Source organism: Podarcis liolepis, assembly GCF_965112155.1.
Source record: "Podarcis liolepis genome assembly, chromosome: 8".
Lineage (NCBI taxonomy): Eukaryota > Metazoa > Chordata > Lepidosauria > Squamata > Lacertidae > Podarcis > Podarcis liolepis.
Genome location: NC_139560.1, coordinates 73,011,181 through 73,038,341, shown reverse-complemented (window position 1 = coordinate 73,038,341; position 27,161 = coordinate 73,011,181). Strand labels below are relative to the sequence as shown.

General features: G+C 42.0%; 1 long non-coding RNA gene across 1 annotated transcript; it reads left to right on the top strand.

Annotated features, from left to right (window-relative positions):
- LOC310714398 lies at positions 1-26,601 on the top strand. The gene is made up of 8 exons (XR_014529702.1): positions 1-781; positions 4,077-4,319; positions 9,179-9,381; positions 12,308-12,937; positions 14,926-14,985; positions 15,273-15,367; positions 16,548-16,795; positions 26,370-26,601. It is a non-coding gene; the product is annotated as an uncharacterized lncRNA (long non-coding RNA).
- The last annotated feature ends 560 nt before the right edge of the window (positions 26,602-27,161 follow it).

Here is a 27,161-nt window from a genome sequence, read left to right as displayed (position 1 = left end):
ATAGATCCTGTTGGAAGCGGAAATCAAATTCAGGTTAGCACATCTATTGTTGCTGAGAGGAGTGTAAAGCTCCTCTCAGGATGTTTGTGTAATAAAAACTATCTTGAACTGACGGGAGTCTGCTTACTGTTGGGAAGCTGGCTAGTCACCAGGAATCATTATATGGGTACCACTAAGTGCCCTCTGTCTTCGAGCTCTTTGCTCTCCTACTTTTAAGGCTTGCCGGATTTTGGGACATGGAGGGTCTGGAATGCTTTCGAGTGACAAGGTGCCTGCCAGCTGCTGTTCCAGCTCTGCCTGCTCCTCCTCTCCCATGATTTCCCAATTTCCCTCATCATCTGAGCTGCTACCTCCCTAAGTCCCCTGTTGTAAATCTATGCTGTCTTCCTTTTCCTCCTCCCTGGAAGGGTCAGGTGGGGAGGTGGTCTCCACCACTTCTGCTCCTCCTCTGCCCAGTCCCTGACAATTTGTTTTCTTTAACAGTGGAAGCAGGTTTTCAGATTATACACAGCTCTTATTCAGGCTTTGATTTTGAGACCAAAAATTAGACATCCAATAGTCTAGAGAGAAACAAATGGTTAGTCAGGCTGATGGTTACTTGGTTGCAGAAGTTTACTGGCCATTTCTGTTGGCATGGAGATAGTCTAGGTTGAATGCAAACATGTCATTCTGATGTCATGTGTGATGTCACAAAGAGGATATGCTTTAAGTCTTGGTAAAGCCAGAAACAGTTAACAGTCAGACTGCATCTCAGCACTGTCAAGATGGATCTCCATAACAGGTGATGAATAGTTTTATTTGGGGACTATATTAACTTTTACTATTGGGGGAAAGTTTTAGATTGGTTTGCCAGTTTTTACCCCATCAAGTTGAGGCCAATAGATATACATTCACAACCCTGTACCCATCAAATAATCAACTATATGGGTGACTTTGTAACTGATTCATACAACCACATTTCCTTTCTCCACTCTGTAGCAGCTTTTTCTCTGTATTTGAAAAGATAAAGAAGGAGAATATAATGAACAAGGAATATGATCTGGATGAGTATGGTGAGGATCTAACCTTGACAAGTGAGGGGGCTAGGAAGATGGCTTTGCGGTCCAGCATAGGATATGATGGGTGGTGCTTCATATTATTGAATTCCTGTTCCACAAAGAAGTAGTCTTTGAACTCTTTACTCTCCTACTTTCAAGACTCACTGGATTCTGGGACATGGAGAGTCTGGAATGCTTTCTAGTGACAACGTTTCAGCCAGCTGCTGCTCCAGCCCTGCCTTCTTCTCCTCTTCCATTATTTCCCAATTTCTCCCTCATCTGCCTCTGATATGTGACCTCCAGCAAACCCCTGATGTAACTCTATACTGTCTTCCTCTTCCTCCTCCCTGGAAGGGACAAGATGGGGCGGTGGTCTCCACCAGTCCTCCTCCTCTGCCCACCCCTGACACCTCCATCCACCTGCCCACTAGACCAACCCAACCGCTGACATGTATCAGCTGCCAGGCTCTGTGCCTGTTGTGGGGGCAGCTGGTTACATCTACTAAAAAATGTGTGCCCAGGGCCACAGCCCCCCTGCTGCCCCTTACTATGCCTCTGGGGCTAATGAAGAATAACAAATTTGATCTGAAATGCAGGAGGCAAGGCAACTGTCCCCACTCTTCCCAAATGGTGGTCCCGGAGCTGCACTGAAAGGTATTTAACAATCATATTTGAAACTTCCTATGGCGTTCACATGGGGCCCTCGGTCCTTCCACGGACTATTGACCCTGCACCACCACGGTTTATCTCTTCCACTGCCACCAACCAGGTTTCTCCAGTAACAAATTCAGACTCAGCCAGGTTGTAACGTATTAACAAAGATTCCAGTTTATTGTGAACACAAACAAGTTTTAAATACTTTGAAACACTGTAATCCAATTCACTCTCTATCTCCCCTCTGTCTCTAACCCACTCTGACTCCTGTGCCTCCCACCCACAAGAAACCAACTGAATTAACTGCCAAAACCCCTGTGTTAAGCCTTAAACACAGTTGGGCTCCGCCCCTGGGCTTTCTTATTGGTCAACCTTTTAACCCTTTATCTCTCTCCCCCAGTACAACATCTCCATAATGAGTTGGCAAATACCATACTTCCAATTTAGGGGTCCCCTTTTAACAGTGAAGGAGCCACTGAAGTGTGACTCTTTCCTGGACTGCTTTGATTCCCAAAAGATTGTCTCATCCCCTGGATCCCCATCTGATCACTGCACCCCACAAGAGAAGGCATCCTGATAAGAGAAGGAAGTCCTGATAAGTTCCCATCCCATGCAATGTAAAGTGGACCTTTAGTGTGGCAGCACCTACCCCTTGGAATGACCTCCTCTTATATATCGGATATACTCCATCTCTATTTTCTTTTCAGGAACTGTTGAAAACATTCCCTTTTCAACAAACCTTCTAAGTAGATATTGTTATCCCAGTTGTATCTTTTATGGATTTGTGGTGTATTTTATATACATAATAGTTGTTGTTAATTGTTTTATATGTGATCAACTTTTTTAAAAGTGTTTTTATGTAAGGAACTTCCTTAACGGTTTTGATACATGCCATTGTTTCATATACACTCTTATTGTATTGAAAATCACTTTGGGATGCCTTACAGGTTGTGATTAATAAATGATATTAACAGTGCTTTTTTCTAAAATGAATGTTTAGGGGTACTCTCATTTTGACTCAAGAAAATCACCATAAATACAGTTCATGGGCAAAAGTACAAAGAACATGCATTATCTCATATTATACAACTGACAGCTCACAGTAACTACCACATTGGCATGAGGTTGTGTACACTAACATCTTCCCGATTCCTCTGCTTGCTGTTGGTGTCTGTCATCAGATGTTGTCCTTTCAAAAACCATGAATTTAGTAATTTTCCTACTCATATTGAAATACTTCCCCTCAATGAGGCCAAACCTTCATCTGCGGTAGGGCAAAACAAGGCTTACCAAAGATCTGCAGGATCATATGCAGGGATAGGTGAATCTATCAATTTTAGTTTCTCGTTTTCCAGGCTTAAATTCAGTTTTCCACATTTCCACAACCACTTGCAATTATATCTGTCTCTGTCTATCATCTATCTATCTATCTATCTATCTATCTATCTATCTCAGGAAAATTCACCAGCATTTTAGCATGAATATCTCATAATAATAATAATAATAATAATAATAATAATAATAATAATAACCACCTATCAATCTGGCTGGGTTTCCCCAGGATTTTGTATGTTGTTTTGACTAACATACACATTTTTGCAAACCATTTCCCTTAATACAATGGTGTCCAAACTTTTTTCAAAGAGGGCCAGATTTGATGAAGTGAAGGGCTGTGAGGGCCGGCCAAAGTTGTTGACCTTGTTGAGCTTTTTTTTAGGATTGAAGTTGTGGAGGTTTTTTAAGGATTTTACCCAAGAAATAAGCTGCCACAGGGGCCAGATTACACCGACTGGTGGATCAGTTTAGCCCCTGAAATGGACTTTGAACATCCCTGCCTTAATATAATGCATTTTTGTGTGCTATTTCCATGAATATATCCATTTTTTGCACATTTTGCCCTCATATATGCATTTATGTAGACATTGTAGGGTTGGAGATTTGCATTGCAAAATTTGGAGAACTACACGTTTCGAAGGATGGCTGTGTTTTGGTTCATGTGTTTGATCCAGCCTTGAACTGCTGGCTCAACAACAGAGAAAGCCCATTTCATTCCTCTTCTCTAGTCACTGCAAGCTGCAGGGCTTCAGATATGGTGGTGGTCCTGGTGCTCCATTCTGCCCTGATATTCCCTGGCTAGAGATAAGATTGCCCTGTTGGCTATTTGCATCCCCTCCCCACCCAAAGTCTTATGTGGTTTTATACTGGCTTTCAAGACTTGCAGCAGGAAGCAGGAAAGGACGTCTACAGGCCCTGTTCCTGCCATGTCTAACAGAGAAACAGTGAGAGGCAAATTGGAGTTGGAAGCTAGAGCTCTTTATGGGAATGGCTTTGTTGTTGTTGTTAATGGAAGCCCTGATGGGCTGGCATGTTTTTCACGTTCCCTAGGGCGCTCTATCTACTGGGCAGTTTTTATGTGATTTGATAATCAGTTGAATGTGGCTGCCTGGCGAACTCCTCATGTTGATTTTTCATCATGGCCTTTTGTAAATGAAGCAACAGATGGAGGATGAAAAAAACCCCACATTAGCAGTATGGGGAGCATGAGATGGTTTCTCAGAGGTCTACCTCAGCTGAAATAAGGAACGGCAGGACACTCAGAGGAAGAGACTGCTGCCTATGGCACTGGAGGTAAGGTACAACAACCAACTGTTTTTTAGACAGCTCTAGTGGGCGAACCTCCCTCAAAGCAGGCTTCCTCAACCTCGGCCCTCCAGATGTTTTTGGCCTACAACTCCAATGATCCCTAGCTAGCAGGACCAGTGGTCAGGGATGATGGGAAATGTAGTCTCAAAACATCTGGATGGCCGAGGTTGAGGAAGCCTGCTCAAAAGCGTCTCTCCTCACAAAGTGAACAGATCAAGCGCAGATCCTGGGTGAATGAGCTGTGCCAGGGGCACTGGCAGAGGAAGGGGGTGCGGTGGTGGCGGTCCGCCCTGGGTGTCATCCCTGAGGGGGGTGACATCACGGCCCCACCCCCCTGGGATGCTCGCCGCAGGTGACGCCCCCCTGGGACGCTCACTGCTCGGCGCAGGTGGCACTCCCCAGGGGACATCTCAGGAGGGCCTTATTCCCAGCCTTTGAATCACAAGTAGGGTTCTAACCAACTCCTGCTCACAGGATTCAAGTGGCATATGATTCAAGTGCCCCAATTTTCAATGGACAGTTCCGGAATCACGAAAGTCACCCCAGCATCTGATTTGATCCTGCCAGTGTTGAGCTGTTGAGCTCAGGAGGGAGGGTGAGCCTGAGCTTGTCTCGAGCGGAGACTGTGGCAGTGGCAGCTGTGAGTGAGCATCCCATTGAGCATCCCATTGCCTCTCTGTGGCCTCTCTTGAGTAGCTCGTAGCAGCTGCTGGAGAGTAGGTGACAAGGAGAAGAGGCTGCCACCACCAGGGCCCAGCCCCACAGGGTGCACAGGCTCTGAGGGGCAGTCAGAGGGCTGGGCTGCCCTGAGTGGGATGACAAGGTAGGCTTGCCATACGTCAGGAAAATCCCTGACATGTCCTGGTTTTCGGGAGTAAAAATGGTGTGGGGGAGGGAATTGGCAAAATGTCAAAAAGTTTAAAATCACTATTTTTGTGGGAGGCATCCCCAAAAAAGCTTAGCAATCTGGGTTTGTTCCCCCCCCCCCAAATAAGGCAATCCTAGGACGGGGGGAATAGAGGGGAGCATAAGGGGTCTTGATCATTTAAAAAATTCTTTGTGTGACCGTATCTAAATGTGCACATTTCTAAAATTCATTTATTGGTGTGTGTTTTTCTTTTTGTAAATCTACCAAAGAATGAAATGAAATCGGGATTAAGGGGTTTTCTCAGGACGGTGGGGGGGTCATGAGTTCTGCATCCCATGGGTGTTGTGGTGGTGGCAGATAGGCATAGATGTCAACTTTTCCCTTTTCTTGAGAGGAATCCTATTTGGAATAAGGGAATTTCCCTTTAAAAAAGGAATACGTTGACAGCTATGCAGATAGGAAATGCTCTACACAGTGGGAGGGCCAAAAATGGTGTGTGTGAGAGGAGGGTCAGTTGGTCAGTGAGAAATGTCCCTTTTTTCATCTGAGGAAACTGGAGGGCATGTAACAGCTATTGTTTTATGTTTTGTTAATCAAGTTGTTTTGGTATGTTTAATCCCAGCTATTGCCATGATTCTCTTTATTTCCTTCCCATTGCATTTGCTCTATTCTTACATTCTTCCTCTGGCTCTGTATTCCCATGTGTGCCACCTGTTCCTTGAATCAATGGGCCTCTTCCCACACAAACCATCTTATTTCATTGGACGTGCAAATTCGCCCTCATGAATCAAATCGGACATATAGAACTTCCATATAAACTCAAACATGATGCATCACAATGGAGTCATTTCACACCTTTGGCTACCGGTATCCCAGCACTGGGCTGTAGCTCAGTGATTCAGCATCTGCTTTGCATGCAGAAGATGCCAGGTTCAGTCCTCATCAAGGATGTTTCCTATTTGAAATCCCAGAATGCTGCTGCCACTCACTATAGGCAAACCAAGAAGGATGAACCAATGGTCTGATTCACTATAAGGCATTGCCTTCCACTTCTCGGACTCGGGATGGTTCAGGAGAAGATTGGGATTTAAGTCTCTGTTTTGGGAGTACTTCGGTGACTGTACCATTTATGTTTGGATTTACTTTGGGCTTTATTGGTCCTTTGTTGTGGCATTCTTCTACATAATCCTCTCTCTGCACAGCCGGCCCTTCAGTGCAGGAGGGAGAAGTTTCAGTTTCCTGCTGATTCTCACACGGCTTGACTTTACCCCTATTCTTAAAGGGCTGAGTGCTTTTTGTTTGAGCTCCCTTTAGGGTAGCTCTTTTAGAGAGAGGTCTTAGATCACTCCTATGAAAGCCTGATGTTCTACAGCCACTCCTGGTCGTCACCATTATTTATCTTGTAAGGGTCAAGTTGGTAAAAATCTCACCTCGGTTCATTGGCTCCATTGGGTGTTGCAGGAGGGTTCTCCACGGGACTACTTCCAAGGTAGGCAGGTAATTGAGACCCTAAGGCATTGCCTGTGCTCGTCTTCCTAAAAACAGTGGAACCTTGGTTCTCAAACTTAATCCATTGTGGAAGTCTGTTCAACTCCTGAAACCTTTCAGAAACCAAGGTGCAGCTTCCAATTGGCTGCCGGAGATTCCTGAACTCAAGCAGAAGCCGTGTCGGACATTTGGCGTCCGAAAAATGATTGAAAACAGGGACACTTGCTTTCAGGTTTCCGGCGTTCGGGGGCCAATTTGTTCATCAACTAAGCTGTTAAACAACCAAGGTTCCACTGTATAGTGATTTACCTGCTTTTGTGAACCAGCCCTTAGTAAATCATGTGGTCACATTCATCCGCCCACCCTGTGGAATGCCCTCCCATCAGATGTCAAGGAAATAAACAACTATCTGACATCAGAAGGCAGCCCTGTATAGCGAAAATTTTAATGTCTGATGTTTTATTGTGTTCTTAATATTCTGTTGGCAGCTGCCCAGAGTGGCTGAGGGAACCTAGTCAGATGGGCAGCATATAAAATTTATTATTATTATTATTATTATTATTATTATTATTATTATTATTCACAGGTTTCTAGAATTCTTGCTGCCTTTCAATGTGGAGGCTTATTTGACATTTAGGACAGTTGCCGAGTCACACACATCAGTTTCAGGAGAATTGCCCAAGGCTGCCGATCCTTTTTTTACCCAGAAGAATGAGGTGTAATCACCGAGACACATCACCGAAGCTGTCAACAAATGTTGGCATTCCTTCCTGGCTGCTGTTCATTGCTTATCAAATAATCACTTCTTGTAATAGGGGAGCAGAGTGTAAACATGCTCTTTGCTAATTTGCCAGTCCTTGAACATCTGATTCTAAGGCAGAATGAACAGGAAATACTCATGAGCTCCGTGACGGCCTAGTTTGGTTCCAATTAAAATTTTAATGAAACTCGAGCAGAACCCAACTGTGACTGGTGGCACAGCTTTTGATTCAGCTGTGCCCTTCTTATGTCACCTCATTTGGCGGGGTTTCTATGATCAGACATCGATACTGGGAGCTGATGAGATCGAGACACATTAAAACTGAGGAGGGCTTGGAGCAAATTGCTCTACAGAGTTGCACTTTCAGTTGCTGTTGGCAGATTGACAATCCAAATCACCTAGATCTCTATGCTGCTTATTTTATTTTTTAATAATAATAATAATAATAATAATAATAACAATAATATATGGATATCCCAGGAGACTAAGAAGGGAGGAGAATGATTATACTGTACACCAGCCAATGGAGGATGCTTGTGGCTATAAGAACAAGACTCCCCCACCCCTCAGAGAGGCTGTGGAAATAAATAACATTTCACGGGGATCCAGGAGTGGATTAGCAAGTGAAAGGACTGTGAGATGAGTCCCATTGCTAGAAACAGCTTCATAGCCTGAGCATGTGCTATGAGGTACCCTGGCCTTTAATTCTAAGTGCACAGAAGCTCCCATCCTGTGGCATCATTCTCTAGCTGACTCTGATTGGCATCTTATCAGTGCATATGAATCCTCACACATATTATTTATTGGATTTATATACCGCCCTATACCCGGGGGTCTCAGGGCGGTTCACAGAATCAAATCAAGATATAAAACCACAAAATACCTAAAAAAAATAAAAACAACAACCCAATAGCCCCCCTCACACACAAAAACAACAACACATTTTAAAAGGGCATAGTATGTAAATCAGATCAACCAAAGGCCTGGTTAAAAAGGAACATTTTTGCCTGGCACCTAAAGGTGTATAATGAAGGTGCCAGGTGAACTTCTCTGGAGAGAGCATTTCACAGACGGGGAGCCACTGCAAAAAAAGGACTGTTCTTGTGTTGCTACCTTCTGAACCTCTTGAGGAGGAGGCACACAAAGAAGGGCCTCAGAAGATGTTCTCAGGGTCTGGGTAGGCTGATATGGAAAGAGGTGGTCCTTGAGGTATTGCGGTCCTGAGCCATTTAAACCACCACTTTAAATTGGCCCCGGAAACTATGCATTTTTATGGTAGAGGAAGTACAACAGATACAAAGGAACTGCAGGAATTAAAAGGTGAGGAAAACTGAGTGTTCTCCATTTCAGTTGTTGTTGTTGTTGTTGTTATACATTGATTTTTCTATTCTCGATTTTGGAAAATCATCCGGATAAACTGTTATTCAAATGAAATGTTAGTGCAGAGCGTACAAGAGGATTGATAACAGACTAAAATGAAGAAAATCTGATCCACAGAAACCATAGGGGATAAGGAAATGAAACATTGCTGTTTTAGAGGGTAGGGAAGTCTTTGGCCTTGCATCATTTTCTGACCTTGAGGACAGAGTTTACTGTGGACTTATAATGGGGAACCTCCTATTGTTTTCCCTACCTGTTTGCTCTAGTCTTCTAAGTTTCCCCAGGAGAAGCAAACAGATACATTTGAAGCAGAATTACATTGTGTCTCTGTGTGACTCCATTTGCTAGATGCTGAGAACAAGTAGGATCTTTGAGGCCAAGAGTTGACGTCCTAACCAGCCGTCCTCCATGGCTCTAATAAAAGCCAATTACTATCTCCGTGACCTTGGACAAGTCAACTCAACTTCATGGATCCTCCTGCTGCTCAGCTGTAAAATGAAGCGAGAGCTTAGAGGGAAACAGATGCTGTATTTATGCAGCATTTTTCCAGGGTAAATAAATTATAGGATAAAATAATAATTAATTAATAGCTGGCAGTCAGTGCGTGGCAATTAGGCCGTCAGAGCCATTAGCACTGTACCTAAACAAAATTCATTTTCATTAGGGATGCTAATGCATTCAAGAAGCTGTTGACACCCCCATGCACATTCAGACTTGCCTTCACCATTGCCAGAAATTGACTTGCCTGAGGTTGGTAAGATTTGTTCAATTGCCTGCCCAAAATTCTCATCCATGCTTGTCTCATCTGGGGATAGCATTCTTGGCATTGCTGTAATTGTGAGATGCTGTAACTATGTAATCATAGCACGGTGTGTGCTGTTTTTCAACCCGCGAGATTTATGTGCTATCACTGATGTTGTGTGCTGTTATGCAACTTTGAGGCATAGGGAGACAGCCACGTAAGGCAGAGCCAATTTTGTGTATCATGAAAGGGCTGCACATGGTTAGATATTTAAAGGATGATGATGCTCGCCACCAACTATCATCCTTTTGGAGTTTTCTGTCTCAGGTACCAAAGTAATTTGATCACTCTCCAATACTTTAGATGCTGGGATGCTGTGAGATGCTGCTCCAACTCAGCAAGCAAAACGTCTGAGGTCTACCAAGCCGATGTTGGGATATTCTATTCCACCTTTTGTTGCAGACATGGGATTGTTGCGTGTCACATGTCTGTTTACTTTCCAGCACAGATTGCTGGGTCCCTTGAGGAGAACTTCCACTCTGTGTATTGCTTTTCTTTTGAGACTCTCTCCAAGAAGACGGCAAGGAGAGACGACATGTTTCTTTGTTCTGATTTATGTAAAATAAATCCATAGTTTTAGTATGTATCCACAGCCTCAGCCTCTTTTGTTGTGCAGTTTACACTGCCACATATAGTGTGCTCAAGTCAGCTAGCTTGAGTCTCTGATTTACATCAAAGCCAGAGGTCGATGAATCTCCGCAGCGTGAAGGCTGAGAGGGAGATGATCCGGCTGGGGGCTAGCCAGGTGGCCTTTTGACCCCCAGATGCTGACAGCCCTATGAGGAATGGTTGAAGGAGCTGGGTATGTTTAGCCTGGAGAAGAGGAGACTGAGAGGAGATAGGCTAGCCATCTTAAACATCTTAAGGGCTGTCACATGGAAGATAGAACAAGCTAGTTTTCTCCTGCTCTGGAAGGTAGGACTCGAACCAATGGCTTCAAGTTACAAGAAAGGAGTAAACATCAGGAAACACTTTCTGACAGTGAGAGCTGTTCGATAGTGGAATGGTCTCCCTTGGGAGGTTGTGGACTCTCCATCATTGGAGGTTTTCAAGCAGAGGTTTGATGGACATCTGTCTTGGATCCTTTAGTTGTTATTTATTTTGTGGTCTCCTGTGGCAAAATTGCATAACTAGCGTGAGTTATGTTGTCATCCCTTTATTCCGCTCCATTAATTTCAATGCATAGGAAACACAATGCAAATGGACCAGGAAATGTAATCAATTATATATCATTTGCAGACTGAAAACAACAATGAATACCAGCTGCATCTGCTGGGTTGGTTTCTATTCCAAACATTGAATGAATAAGTGAGCATCATTAACTGCTACTACTGTTTCCATTTTTTGTCTGAATTCTCCAACATCCCTAATGGCATGTTACCTTACTCACTGTGTAGACACGTGTGATTATATTACACACTAATATAAGGAAGTATTATACCTTTACACATCCCCAAAGGAAGCTATCTTGTGATGTTGGTAGAGAGTAAAAACTGAGTGCTGTGTGGGAAAAGTGCTGTAACTGATGCACCAAAAAGCCTGAATAATAATAATAATAATAATAATAATAATAATAATAATAATATTTTTCACTTGCTTCAAAAGTAGTTCTTGGCTCTGGCTTAAAAAAAAACGATATTAAGAATAAAACATGGGAAATATTCCAAATATACAAATCAATATTCCCAAGCATGCTTGGTTACTGTCTGGAAGGTGTTAAGGTTTATTTTTATAGACAACCCTGACTTTATTTTCCTCCATCCTTGCTCTCAGTTTACCTCCCACAGACCATGCAGTCCTGCTAGGAACGTGAGGCTGGCTGGAGCATAAATGCTAACTGTATCATGAGTCTCTACAACGGGAAATGTTACATGACCATTGAACACCAACGGAGAGCGATTGCGATTGATTGCCATAATGTAAAGCCTGCCTCAATGGACCTAAACCATGTGATCCGACTAACTAGATTTACACCCCATTGTTTTGTCTGGGGAGTCTGCTGATACCAAGTATTTCTTTGCTTTGGCAGAGAGGCTGATTTCCATCAACCTTTTGAAAGAGGATGATGGATGGAAATGCATTTTTCGTAAGCTCCTGAAGTACAGCGATAATAAATCAGCAAAACATGCATTAAAAGAACTTTCGCCTGATTCTGAATCAATTTCTTGCTTCAAAACCTCTATAATCTACCCTTATTTATGTTTGTTCTTTCATTAATGCTCCTATATTCTTTGCTCAGGGACGGTGTGATTGGGAGTTATTTGAAACACAGGCATTCCCCAACTTTATCATTTTTTTTAATAAAAAATGGTAATTATTTTAAATCGAATTATACACATTGATATAAACCCATCAATAACAAAACTGCATTTCCAAGCATTATTTCCATCCTGTACACCCAATTAATTGTAAATATTATTCCGTCTTCATAGAGCAAACAAACATAATAATCCTCTTCAAATGAAAAGCAACTGGAGAATTAAACTTTGGTGCCTTTTCATGAATACCTATTTCCACTGGTTATCTCAGGTTAATTGTAACATTATCTTAAATTGAGGGCAGGGACTGTCTTACCTCTAAACAACCTTTTTTATTTTTTGGCTGAAGAGTAATATAAAAAGTTGAATAATAATAATAATAATAATAATAATAATAATAATATCTTTCCCATACAGTGCTCCTGCTCTACTGTACAGTTAATACCTGTTTTCTAGAGATGACCTCAAGAAGAAGAGCATCTCTGTATCCCATTCCTTGAAGAAGCTTAAAGCAGCAAACAAAAGACATAGATAAAGATAAAATGATTCTAAGATCCATCCAGGGAGCTTCATGGTTGAGCAGGGAGCTAAGCACCCACTACTGTACTTTAAGCTCAACACTTTCTCTGCTATGTCAACTTGCCTTGATCAAAAGTGGGAAAGAGAAGTTTCTCCAGTAGTGTTTGCGTAGCTATTTCACTTGTAGAACTAGAACAATTATTTTAATGAGGGATTTCAGCATTAATTCCATGTGGTCTCCTTTAGAAACTATCCAAGAGACTGCATCATTTTGTGCATTTATGTCAGCCCTATGTTCTGTCTCGCTTGCATTTTGCAACTCAAAGTATTGTTCGTGTGGTTCCTACATAGATGGTCTCCCATCCAGACACTGACCAGACCTGCTACAAAAGCTGAGGCTGCTGAACAGACTCTTCAATAAAACAGTGAACAGGGTAGTGATACAATGACACCTGCAATCAACACAAGATAATATCACCAAAGCAACTATCTGCAAACAAACAATAAATGTCCATAAAAATTGCAAAAGTAGTTTCTTTCCCAAATAGGTTTTATCTTAAACCATTGCAAACACAGAAAATAAAGAGTCCACTTGTGATATTCCAGTGGTTCAGTGCTCTCATGTTGTTCTGGTATTCCAACCTTTTGTCGCTAAACAACTTAGTCTTCGAGCTTTATAGTAAATAATATTAAAGAGAAGACAGTATGTAAATGACTTAAAGCAGGGGTATATCTGTCCCTATCTGCATTTTTCCATTGGGAGGAGCGTAGAAAGTGGATGATGTTATTCAGTTTGTTAAACCTCCTTTACTCTTTGACTGTTCTTAATGTGGTATTGTTGGGGTGGGGTTGTTGCTACAGCATTGATACATTTTTTTGTGTATCTTTATTTTTAAATATTAGCATGATTTATATGGAAATTGTTCCAGTTTGTTGTGTACTTTTTGATGTGTTTTATTTATTTTTATGACTACTTCGGCTATGTTTACAATTATGTAGATATTTTCATGTTGTAAGACACTTTGAATATGGTATACAATGAGGTGATGCTTCTGCTGCTGATGATGATGTTGATGTTTAGCTTCAGGAAGTTGATGATTTCATGTCCAGTCACACCATAGCCTGTATGGAGAAGCTCTTTCTTCACCAAATGATGTAGTTACCTGTCTATGAGCCGTCCTCCACCCACCTCCTTCTTTCCACTCCAGAAGAAGGGTAGGGGAAAAGGTCGATTGGGTTCTGCTGGTGACTCTTGGGATGATTTGCAGTAGAACTGCAACTCTAATTGTTGAACAAAAGCCATAAAACAGCTACCCACTACCTCCCAAAGTTGGCTGCTAGTCCTGAAAACAAACTTCTGAGCTGAGCATGTGTTCAGATGCATTGCAGACCCTCCAAGTGTCCTTATTTTCCAGGGACAGTCCCAGATTTACAGAAGCCTTTGTGGCTTCTGATTTGCTACTGGAATGTCCTGCTTTTCATTGAGACACCCCCATTTTCATTGGAAAAACAATGGAGGGTATGGCATCCTGAATCATCATTCTAAATATACAGAATATCTCCTCTGACGCTATTTTCCATCTGTCTCTGGTTGGTGAATCTTGACATCCCAGTGAAAACTAAGTTTCAATCTGCCCATTTAGAGCTCTAGAGTAAGGATGGATGGGGGAAAGGGAGGAAGGCCAATCCCGACCAGGCAACCGGGTGAATAACAGAGCTCCCCCTTTTCATCCACTGTATAGTGCTTTAGGGGATGCATCTTGCCAATACATGAAGTTACCTGGAGTCTTATAGGCATTCTTCCTCACCCCTTAACCTTCCGGGAAACTGGGGAACCTAATGGAAAGTTTTGTTGGGTGGGTGGGTGGGTTTATGTGAATGCACAGGCCTCCATTTTGATCTGACCATTATTCACGAGAAATGTTTTGCCCAGTACCCAACCCTAACAAATATTCTGTTAAGAAGGCACCTCTCCCTGTTTCTCTCTCTGTCCCCGCACCCTCCAGCTTTGCTTCCTATTTGTTAGTATCTTAAATGTCTGCCGTTTCAATTAAAAGTATTCCTTTTGATGCCACAGATCGATTCTTTCTGGCTGCCGCAGCTCACTTGCATTAACGATAAGGGAAATATGGCTTAAGTGGTCATCGGACAAAAGCTTGCTAGAATCACAGGGCTCAAGTGTAGGATTAGTTCCCTCAAAGCAGCTTAATCGTTTGTCTGTAATTGTAAAATGCACTTGGACAAAAACCTTGCATCCACTTTTGCACTTGTCGGCTGCTAATTCTAATGGAGCTGTTTAAAAAACACTCAAGAGTTACAAAGGGTGCAATCAGCCAATGCAACCGCCGCCTCCCCGCTTTGTTTCAGCGGGGCTTTTGTAAGGGCAAAGCTTAGCCGAATGTGCTTCAAACAGCATATGTCAGCAGTTGGCTGCAGTTCTGTAGAATCTTACACTTATAAATATATGTTCCTGGTGGATAAGGTTGTGTACTCAGCTTGGCCTCTTGTAACAGCAGAAATAATCCATTGTTGCTTGTTTGGGTGCCGGGAGACCTCTTGCCAAACTGAGAAGACAGGTGAGTCAGTTGCAATTATGCTTGTAGGGATGTTGTCTATCTAAACTTTTTATGTTAACCTGGGTGAAGACTTGATGTTTTCATCCCCAAAAATGTTTCCAGTGAAATGAGGCTGTATTTTAATATTTTAATGTTGTATTTTAATCTTGTTTTTAAGTTATATTTCAATCAATTTGTTTTATATCAGTTGTTAGCCACCCTGAGACCGGTCTTGGCTGGGGAGGGCGGGGTATAAAAATAATAATTATTATTATTATTATTATTATTATTATTATTATTATTATTAGTCATGGAAAGCTGGGAGAAGGCAGGTAAAGGGACAAAGAAGATCTCTGATGCCAGATGGAGTATTCCGCTGAATGCTAGGTGCTGGTGAGCTCAGGTGAGGAGAGTCCTACTCGAGGTCCTACCTGCAGGTTTCCCATGGTCATCTAGTGGGCTAATGTAAGAAAAGCAGACCCTCCAAGTGTCCCTATTTTCCAGGGATAGTCTTGGATTTATAGAAGCCACACCCGTTTCTGATTTGATCCTGCAATGTCCCACTTTTCCTTAGGGTGTCCCCATTTTCATCAGAGAAATGTTGAAGGGAATAATAATAATAATTTATTACTTATACTCCACCCATCTGGCCAGGCCTCCCCAGCCACTCTGGGTGGCTCCCAACAGAATATTAAAAACACGATAAAGCATCAAACATTAAAAAACTTCCTTGAACAGGGCTGCCTTCAGATGTTTTCTAAAAGTCAGATAGTTGTTTATTTCCTTGACATCGGATGGGAGGGTGTTCCACAGGGTGGGCGCCACTACCGAGAAGGCCCTCTGCCTGGTTCCCTGTAATCTCACTTCTCACAATGAGGGAACCGCCAGAAGGCCCTCGGAGCTGCACCTCAGTGTCTGGGCTGAACAATGGGGGTGGAGACGCTCCTTCAGGTATACTGGGGTGAGGCCATTTGGGCTTTAAAGGTCAGTACCAACACTTTGAACAAATTAATTTTACTGTTATAAATACTATTATTTTTACAGTGTGCTGATCCCCAGTCTTTTAAGATTAGGTGCCCCATGTTCTACCACTCTTCAGAAACCCCAGTCCTTTTTAAATTATTTTTTTATTTTTTTAGCCTATTGGTTTCATCTGTTTTCAGTTCAAAGGTGAACTTGATGTCCGCGGGGAATTTCCGAAAGGCAGCTCTTTTGTGTTTTTGTTTTTTAAAAAATGCTTTTTGTTAGATCACAAGTAGTCACCCTGACCAACCCAAATACCTTCCAACACATCAGGATTAGAGAGTACTCTGGACACTCAGTGAAAGTCATCTGCTGTAACAGTGGAGTCAAGACCACAGTAGACGCAAGCAATTTTATCCTCAAAATGTTTCACGAATGAATGACAGTGGGCAGCCATCAGTTTTGCCAACTCCTTCGGGCCAGATTGTAAAAGGACCCACACTACCTGGAAAAGTTCTGTCGGACGGTGCAATAAGTCCACTGCCACTAGGTAGGCTTGATGATGAGCCATCATCCGTTTTCAGTTTCATTCATTAGAGTCTTCCTCCACTCGTGTTCAGACATCTCCCAGCTTGTTTCCTCCCAGGAATTGAGAGAGGGTGCTCAAGAGCAATTGTGTCAATGGCCGAAGCCATCAAGATATTCCGTAAGTTGGCCAAGGCTTCAACAGGTATTCATCCACCAGAAAATCCCTGAGGGCTGTCTGGAAACCAATTGGATCCATCTGCCTCCAATGGCAGATCATCTTCAGAGGTCCTCCATTGAGCATAGGTCTTCAGCTGAGCTGGCGTTGGGGACTTAACACCAGGTAAGCCTGGGAATCAGCTAGCTGAGCCAGAGACATGCTGCATCCTAAGTGAATGCTTTCCCTTTAAATTTAAATTTTGTATCATTGCTTTGGATACCCAACATATCTTCTTTCCTTTTCTCATACAGGCTGCGTAAGAATGACTCAGAAATATAGTAGCACTTAATTTGAGAATCATTTCAGGGGTGGGGGATATTTGAACCATAGAAGTTACAATTGAACATACCTTGATGAATTTGTAAATCAATGAGCATGGAAAGATTAAATTAATCCTAATATGGCAGGTGGGGAAAATCAATGATTATGTTATTAACCGAAATTAAAGTTCTGCTTAATTACTAGAAGGAAACGTGGTACTATAGGCAGATCAATTAATTAATTCTGTGTTTAAAAATCTATAGTATGAGAACATGCTGACCTGTCAAAACATTACTATATTGTTCACTTATCAAATAGCTATGACTCTTTCAAGACAGACAGAACAGAAAGAGCGTAGTCTGTGAGAGAGAACCTAGTAAATCTGATTTTAAAGGAGTTCAGCAGACTGGGAATGAACCAGAGTTAAATTTGGTAAGCTCTCTCTCTCTCTCTCTCTCTCTCTCTCTCTCTCTCTCTGTGTGTGTGTGTGTGTGTGAGAGAGAGAGAGAGAGAGAGAGAGAGAGAGAGAGAGGGATCCAAATATGATGTGAACATAGCAGTTTATGGATAAAGTCAGGGATGATTTAGGTTTCACTGGCTTTTCAGATCTGTGCCAAAATCTGTCCCCCAGTTTCTCAGAGGTTTTCACCCCCGATTTTTGTGCCTCATTCTCAGGACACTAGAATTTCTTTAGAAATTAAGTGGGTGTGGAGCTTGAGCTTACTTTAGTACTTGAAAGTAGGGATGGAAGAGAAACTGGAATCAATTTTTATTTAAAAGCGACCTCACCTAATTCACACTTTCCAACACCATATATGGACTGAAATATAGTCACCCTTCAAAATGTGCACTTCTCCAAATTTCACAGTGTACTTTTTTAACTATTTGTGATAAAAAAATATGTCTTCCACAAATAGTTGAAGACAAATCTTTTTACTTTTCAGGTTGGTAACAGTTGAACAAGAAGTATTATTTTCAAACTCCTCCTGACAGTGTCTGCATGAAGTTCCCAAACATCTCACCTTCACAGTCAAGATAGAGCTAACAGAATAACCAATCAACTGCCAATTCCCAACTGCCAAATACCATTTGCTAACTGCCACCTCCTTCCCCCAATACCATTTATTCTTGTGAAATACATTTCCAATGAAATTACACTGCAAATACTAACACATTTCACTAGCCAAGTAATGTGTACAAACAATCAAGGCAAAAATATTTGTTAAAATGCATACATTGGTGAAAAGAATATACAAAACTGTGTTATAATGCATTATAAAACACATTACTTTGTACAAATGTGCTTATTAGGGGGAAACTGCACACAAACATGTGTATGTTCAGAGAAATACATTGATAAATTTTCGTGAGCACTTTAACAAAAAAAATGCCCAGAAACTGATGTGGAAATGTGGAGTACAAGCTTTAAGACTGGAAAAATGCAAAACTTAGAAAAAACGAAATGGACAGATCTGCTTATCCCTATTGTGAGGTGGCTGAGGGTGCTGTATGTAAATTTTTCTTTCCAGTATCTTTTTTCAGCACTCTGGACAGTTACAAATACCCTACAGCCACCTCAAAAGTGGAAGCTCTCACATCTGAAAATTTTCCTGATTTTCTCTCTTTCTCCTTTGAAAATTTCCAAACCCAACATTTTTCTCATTAATTGACAGAGAAGGGGGGAGGGATTGGAGAAATGTTCAGCCCAGAACTATTTCAGTTCCTAGTGCTGACTATGTGAGAGAACGTTATTAATAGATCAGTGCAATGCTGGTTAGTTGACAGCATTGCTTGTGACACCTGCCACTTATAGCCAGCTCTATTTTCCCCCCTAAGCACCCTGTAATTCCTTCCTAAATCAAAAGACAGTCCGTTTGTCTGTGGAGAAAAGTCTTGGGTCAAAAGAGGATCTCTTTAGACATAAAGCCCTCTTCAGGTGTCCCCACTTTTCTACAGAACATGAATATGTAGTGGTGACAGCCTTTGCCTCTGCCAAGTGTGTATTCTTTGGTGCATAGAACCAATGCTGGTCAATCTGTAACCCTCGAAAGGAAAATTCCTTATCTTGTGCAGAAGCAGTGCCTGCTGTCATGATACCACCTCCCTCTGTATGTGTGTTCATTCAATGTAGAAGAGAGCCCAAGCATCTCTGTAAAGAGTTAAGATAAATGGGGGGCTTCAATTAGACATTGATAGCCATATCCTCAATGAATTTGTCTAAACCATTTATTTTTTATCAGCCAGATCTCCTATTTCTCTGCTACCTGTTGCTAACAGTACTGTTGTTCTTGCATTGTTGTTGGGGGGAGTTGCTAATCTTTGTCAGCATATATTAATAATATGTTTGATGATTACCATAGGTGCCAACTCCCTGGGGCCCTGGGTGCCTGAGCACCCATAACATTCCCCATGAAGGGTTCAGGCACCCACAAATTTCAGTGCCAGGGTCATGCATGTTGCATGGCACCCACAACCCCAGGCACCCACAATCATGAGGCCAAGTTGGCACTCCTGATGATTACTCTACTCCAGTTTTGAGGCTGTCCACTCCCCTGTGCACAGGTTGTACAATTTAGCTTAAAATGCACGCAGAAACCAAACACACTTTAAAGTAGTCTGTCATTTGAAGAGTTACCCACTGTCATTTGTGATACATCAAGAGCAGGTAAACCTTTGTGTAATCCATTTAAAGGTCTCCACCAGCTAAATTGTGTTGACTTGCTGGGTCATTACCTTCCAAATCTTAATCTCCATTATAGTGACTGCTTTCAAAGCTGTTTATCCTCTTATAATGGCTCCGTCATTTTCATTAATCAATGAGCTCACTTAAACATGCATCCAGTCTTTAACTGCTCAACAGATGTGAGTGTTATTCAAGGTCCACTTAGCCCAGACTGGAAAATTTAAAAAGAGGAGGAATTGAGATGTTATACCTTTGGATAGATAGCTCATGGTTCACACTGTAAGTTTGTGAGGGTGCTTGAGTGATCATCTTAGCTACATCGACTGTTGAGGAAGATAAAAATAATAAGGCACAACCCAGCTGCCACTAGACAATGCAAATCCCTACAGATTTTACTAGAAGTGCATTAATAAAAATATTAAGTTTTTAAACTGAAATCAATGGGACTTTTATAAATTAAAGCTATTGATGGCATGTGAAGACCACACAGGTAAAAGTAAATTTTGTTGTCCTGCTGTTAAAAGCACGATGGCAGATTAATCCATTTTTGTTGTTGTTCCTAGTAATTTTCAGTCTTCCTAGGAGCAGGTTCATAGAGTGGTGTCCTTGTCCCTTTTCTTTCCTAGCTTCTTTGCAAGGGACAGTTGATGTTACCTGGTCACTGTGTTGAGGGAGGGGTCAGTTCACTGTGCTGAGGGAGGGGGCATTAAAAAAAAATCCTAATCAAGTCTATCCAACACTGGCTTGGTCTGCAGTTATTTTTGCACAGATCTTCTGCAGAAAAGGCTCCTTGTTCATCTACTTTTTTGTGGTTTTGTTGCTGTTGTTTCTAGGGAAATGGCAGCAGGAGACTCTAATAAGGCAATTACCTACTGTTGGTTTCTGGAAAATATTGACTACAATTCCTCCTGAGTTGAAAATGTTCCTTCCCACTCTGTTCCCTTCAGATTCATGCATGTCATTAGACATCCTGTTATCACCGGGATGCTTTTATTAACATTACCTTTATGTTCACCTTATGGCATCCTGAGTTATGTAGCAATTAGATGCAGACAGCCATCAAGTACTCTTATAAAAGAGCCACTCTTTTGCATCTAGATGAGCCTACATTTTGCTCCTTTAGCACAGGGGGTGCCAATGTGGGGGCTATGGGTGCCAATGTGCCCAATAATACCTTTTATGGTGCCTGAGAAAAGTCTCAGTAAATACCTCCTAAAATATGCAATTGGTCAGCCTCTCCTATATTGGACACAGTCCTTGAAGCATGCCCATGTTTCATTTATTCCCTTGAAAGAAAGCTGACCTCAATGGGCAGCAGGGTGCTTTTTGTTTCAGCCAGTACTCACCGGAACTCACTTTTGGCACCTCTCAGGTGGGCGCCACTGCTATTATAAGAGAACAAGGGAGGCATTCCTGGTGAGTTCTGGTACCTCTTGTTTCTAGAAAAATAGAACTGCTACTGAATTCCAGGAGAAAAAGCCCTAGTCCAGTGGTCCCCAACCTGCGGCCCATGGGCCGGAAGCAGCCCACGGAGGCAGTTTAACCGGCCCACAAACCACCCCTGAACGAAGCAGCCCACTTGGCGAGTCCCCCCGTGCTGCGCTAAACCGGTGCAGTGCGGTGCGGGGACTCTCTTCCGTGGCTCCGGAAATTGCTTCTGTGCATACCCAGATGCCGGAAATCGCGTCTGCGCAGTCAGTGGTGCCAGAAATTGCTTTTGCCCATGCCCAGACACCAAAAATTGCTTCTGCGCAGGCACAATTTCCGGTGTCTGGGCATGCGCAGAAGCGATTTCTGGTGCCGCAGACATGCACAGACACAATTTCCAGCGTTGCGCTGCACCAGCCCAGCTCACGGAGGATCTCTGCGGGAGTGATCTGGCCCATGCCTGGTAAGCCTTGCTGACCCCTACCCTAGTATGTCTCAGGGGAAATCCACTAATTTCCTGGTGACTTTTGAGGGGAAATATGCATTTTGTAAGGACAAATTTTTCAATGTAATAATAATAATAATAATAATAATAATAATAATAATAATAATAATAATAATAATAATAATAATTTATACCCCAGCCACTCTGGGCGGCTTCCAACAGAATATTAAAATACAAAATACAATAATCTATTACACATTAAAAGCTTCCCTAAATAGGGCTACCTTCAGATGTCTTCTAAAATATACATTTTCCAGTTTTTCTTCATGTGCTTGTGATGAGTGTACCAGAGAGGAGAGATGTCTGATCTTCCTTGCCCCTTTTGTACTTATAGGACAGCCACCACTACAGCTGCGACTCCTCAGCTCATAAGTGGTAAAGGGCTTGGTGGTTGGCTGGTTTGAGGGGAAGAGCTTGCCCATCTCCACCTTAAACATACCTGTGCCATCAATTTCCTATTAATGCAGGTGTAGCAGTATTTCAGTAACAGTTCATGTACAAACCCAAGATCAGCGAAACTGCTACTCACTTTTGAATTTGACTGATTAAAATCAGAGGACCCTCTAAATTCATTTGCGTTTTGGATCTAACAGTTTTGCTAAGAACACATACTGAAGAACTGTCCTGGTTCTATATTTCATTTTAGACAAAACGAAGTCTTAACAACTGCAGAAGTTTTCCTTTAATCATTTTTCCAGGGTCAGCAGAAAAGGGATTTTTGAACAATAGACTTTGCTCATTTCATGTTGTTTCTTACAAAGCAATCTCAAGTAAGATTTCTAAATGGACCAACTTTTCATTGTTTCACAGCAATTACTCGTCCTCCTCCAAAATGAATCGCAGCCAACACCGTATTGTAAAGAGCTTTCTATTAATCAGTTCAGCACTTGCTACACCAATATGTTTGGCTCTGCTGAAGGCATCAAGAGAGTTGTTTGTTTTAAATTACTATATCATTTCATTTGTGGCTTCTTCAGTACTAACTCTAGTGCTATCTAGACCTTACATGTCTTTATCTGCCCAAACATACATACAGAACTTAGGAAATTTCACAAATCATATTCAGAGTATGTATTGTAACTTAACTTTGAAAGTCTTACAAATATTTCACCAGAATAGGACTCAACAGCTCATTTGTCTATCACCACTCCAGCTAAACAACTATTAACAGGTAAGTTTTGTTAGCTCTGCTAATGAAGCCCTTGAATAGCTTTAGGATACCCCAATTGGGCCCCAAATCCTAGCATAATAAACATCCTCTCCTAGTTCATATAACGGTTATAGCACTGCATTAGGATCTGGGAGACCAAGTTTCAAATATTCCCTTAGCCATAACGCCCATGGGATGGCCATGAGCCAGTCACTCTCCCTTAGCCTTACGTACCCAACAAGGTTTGTTCGAGGATAAAATGTCAACGAAAAGAACTGTGTATGCCACTTTCAGCCCCTTGGAGGAAAGGTGGGAAATAAATAAATAAGACACTGTACCTTTAGCATCCTCAACAGATGACTGTGCAACTTAAAGCCAGTTATCACCAGCTGGACCACACCCACTCCTCTTTGATTTTTCTAGTTGCAATGCAATATATTCTGGTTAGAGATCATGATGGGACCTCATATAGAACCCCAGCGTTGGGAGAAGTAGGGAGAAACAGGGGGAGGGGCCAAAACCACCCAGTGAGGACGGAGCATGCTCAGTGGACATGGAACAGATGATATGGGGAAGGCCCATAGCTCTGTGTTAGAGCATCTGCTTTGCAAAAGGTCCCAGGTTCCATCCCTGGCATCTCCAGGTAAGGCTGGGAATGACTCCTTGGTCAGTGTAGACTTCACTAAATGACATAGACTAGTGGTCTGACTTGGAAGGTGTAAGGCAGTTTCCTATATCCTATATCTAAACCCTGGTGAGCTGTTGCTGGTCGCTGTAAACAACGCTGAACTGGATACACCAATGTTCTGGTTGAGTATTACGCAGCTTTCTGTGTTGCTCTTATCTTGGGCAAGGGCTGTACTGTAACTCAGTGGAAAAGTAGTTGCTTTTGCACACAGAAGGTCCCAGGTTCAATCTGTGAACCGCCCTGAGACCCCAGGTATAGGGCGGTACATAAATTCAATAAATAATAATAATATAGGAGCTCATTTCTAATGGAGTGAGGAAGGAGTTCATTATTCTAGTGCCAAATGATGTTACATTTCTTGACTCAAATAAAAGCACTGCTAAACTTACATTGTGGCCCCATGTGCATTTGCTCAGAAGCAAATCTCACTGTGTTCAATGAGTTTTTTTCACAAGTTTGCAGGATTTCCATGTCAATTTTAACTTTGCCAGCGAACACGGTCTAAAACTGTGGCTTCCTTTAAAGTACACACACACTGCATACAATGACCCACAAATTAGCCTAAAACTCAGCTATGCTCATAAATGTGAGTTTTACGTTGATATTGTGTGGAGGAAGCCATACTGTAGCAAAGGCTGCCAAGATACTATCCTCGCTACATCCTGTGATGGATGTGGCGAGCTTTCTTTGAAAACTCTGAGTCTCTATTAAGCCAAGATGTCCACCAGGGACATGGCATTTATTGCTGCAGTTTAGCACTGATGATGTTTGTTGTGAACCAATAATACACTTCTATCACTGTCTCCTTAAACATTGGCTGACCATAATTTATGGGTAGCAAGTGAACAATTCATCCTTAGGCTTAAGGATTTGATACGTGCCTGTTAAATGTTTCTTAGCAACCTCTACAGAACATTTTCATGGTCTTAAATCATGGTCGTTGCTAAGCCTTCATTAAAAGGCTCTACAGCATGAACCTTCCTTTCAATCAATGCATCACCATCTACAACTGGTCATACAGAGAGGGGTTGAGTTATTTATAGCTTTGGGGATTCTCTTTCTCCCCCTCCCCCAAGTTCTTTACAGCATAGCATAGAAAGCAATGAATATTTGAAGTCAGAGCTGTATATTTTGTAACATAGTTCAGACCGGACAGAATTTTTTTTAAAAAAACCATGATTGACTCAAGGCACAATTTAGAGGGGATGCATGCTACACCTAAATCCTACTCCTGGTGCTTAGCTTATTTATTGGTGCTAACAAAAACAGAGTCACAATAAAAGAAAATATTAATTAATTAAAAATGAAACAAAAATGGGCATTTTTAAAACCAGAGGCGATGGCATGAATGCAGTAGGAAGCAATAATAAAATACCTATTGGAATAAAAAAAGGTATCAGCATCTGTCTAAAAAACAAGATCTGGTCATACAGAGCTATATCATGGCATACCAGTCATGAACAAGAATTCCACAACTGCAGTGCTGTCACCGAAAAGCCCTTGGTGAGATTCAGCACCCCTCACCCATGCATCCTGTTTGCTTAGCTAAAATTGACCCCATCCCTCTGCTTTAAGAAAGTTGTTTCAATGTCAGACCTATTCAGAGAAGACTCATTGAAATTTATGGACAGAATAAACAGATACATTAATGTCAGTGGGTCTGCTCTGGGTAAAATTTAGTTAGATACAACCTTATATTATTTGGGTGGGACAGTCTCAATCAAAGATATGCTCTTTTAAGCCCACATTCCCAGCGTGTTTGCACTGCTATCTCAGCAACATCTACACTGGATTGGCCATGCCCACAGAATGGAAGATAGCAGGATCCCTAAGGATCCCCAAGGATCCTTTTTGGGGATCTGGCTTCAGAAACCAGGCCTGTTGGCAGATCAATTCTGTGTCACAAAGATGCCTGCAAAGGTGACATTAACCCTGCCATGCTGGTGTCGCTTAAAGACAACCACAACACCTGGAGACCATCAGTCAGGCTGTATAGCCACAGCAATGACCAGAGGAGGAATGGCTGCAGGGAGGAGCACAGAAAGAATAAATGAAATGGTACACCTGAATCAGCACAAGCTGACACCTTCATCTGCCCCAGCTGCAACAAAACATGTCTCTCCTATATTGACCTCTACAGCTACAGCAGGTGCTGTAACTCTCCAGCAGTTTGATATCACCTCCAATGACACACTCTTCCTTTGTTTCCTGTGATAGGTGGATGCCAGTTGGCAACTGGTGTACATTTATTTATGCATTTATTACACTTATATCATACCTCCCACCTCAGTAGCTGAAGCCAAAGGACTTAATTCTTCCCCCCACTTTTTATCCACACAAAAATCCAGTCAAGTTGGTTACGATAACCAAAGCTGTAGAAAAAGCTTCCTGGGGAGTATCTACCTGGAAGAGCAGTAGACAGGGAGGGCAGTACCTCCTGGCAATGACATCATTGCCATATCCCAGGATGCTATAGGGGTGAGGCATGACACTGGCAAGGTCAGGTTCTTAAGTATAATTGTTTCATTGACAGTGAAATGGAGAATGCCCGTATCTGTATAGCTAACACTGGGGATTCTCCATGGCAGCATACTGAAAGCTCTCTGAGCTTTAACTAGTTGATAATTAACAGTGATGTTCCCTGCTCTTACACAGAGTCAAAACAAAATTTTAAAAAATCCTCCCAGTAGCACCTTAGAGACCAACTAAGTTTGTTACTGGTATGAGCTTTCATGTGCATGCACACATATCTGAAGAAGTGTGCATTCACACGAAAGCTTATACCAACAGCAAACTTAGTTGGTCTCTAAGGTGCTACTGGAAGGAATTTTGTTTGTTTGTTTGTTTGTTTCAACTATGGCAGATGAACACGGCTACCACCTGTAACTTATACTGAGTGTTTAACTTTAGATCATGTGATGAAGGTATTCAATTGTAAATTCACTGTATTGAAGGATGGTGGTTTTTTTCCTTGTTCCCCAGACACTGTGGGAGAAGGATGTGAAAATGACTCCTTCAAGAGCTCAACAGCTTTGGGCTGGAATGCAGGCTAATGCAGAGCAAGAGATCTGTTTGCCAGATTATAAGTTATTTTATTTCTAAGATGATGGGCCTACTTCTTGGACAACCATGTCTTCTGGAATTATTTGGATGGATCCTTCTTCTTTTTTGTACCTGTTTTGAAGCAGTTCTGGATAGTAAAACTTTGAATCAATACTTATGAATCTGGACACTGTTTTATTCCAAAAAGGAGTCAGTTTTTGTGCACCCAATTGCCTCAAGCTGCACAATATCAATATCTGCAATAAGCGTGGGAGCACTGGCATATGCAATGTAGCATGCTCTGCAATGCACTCAAACTAATCTGACCTAACTACCAACCTTTTCTTCTTCTTGAACCAACCTAGTATGTGGCAGGGACACCACTGCTGGGAGACCAAGTCTGCAGTGATGCACTCTCCCAACAGCTACTCCTGGAACCTAGGCTATCCCAAATGTCTCGTTACTTCAGTAGGTCCTGAGCAATTTCTTCTTGATTTCTGCCCCAGTAGCAAAAGGGCACAGGAGAACTCAGGCTGTTGAGTGTTCCTTCCACCCTCTGTGAAAGAGAACTCATTGAAGTTTATTGCATATTGAGCATAAGTTGTTTTAGCACAGGCTATTTTCTTTCAATATCATTTTTTTTTATAAAAAAAAGCAATTTGTAATAGAGAAGAAAAACCAAATATCTCCTGATGTTCTCCTATATAGATATATATAATAGAAACCCATGTT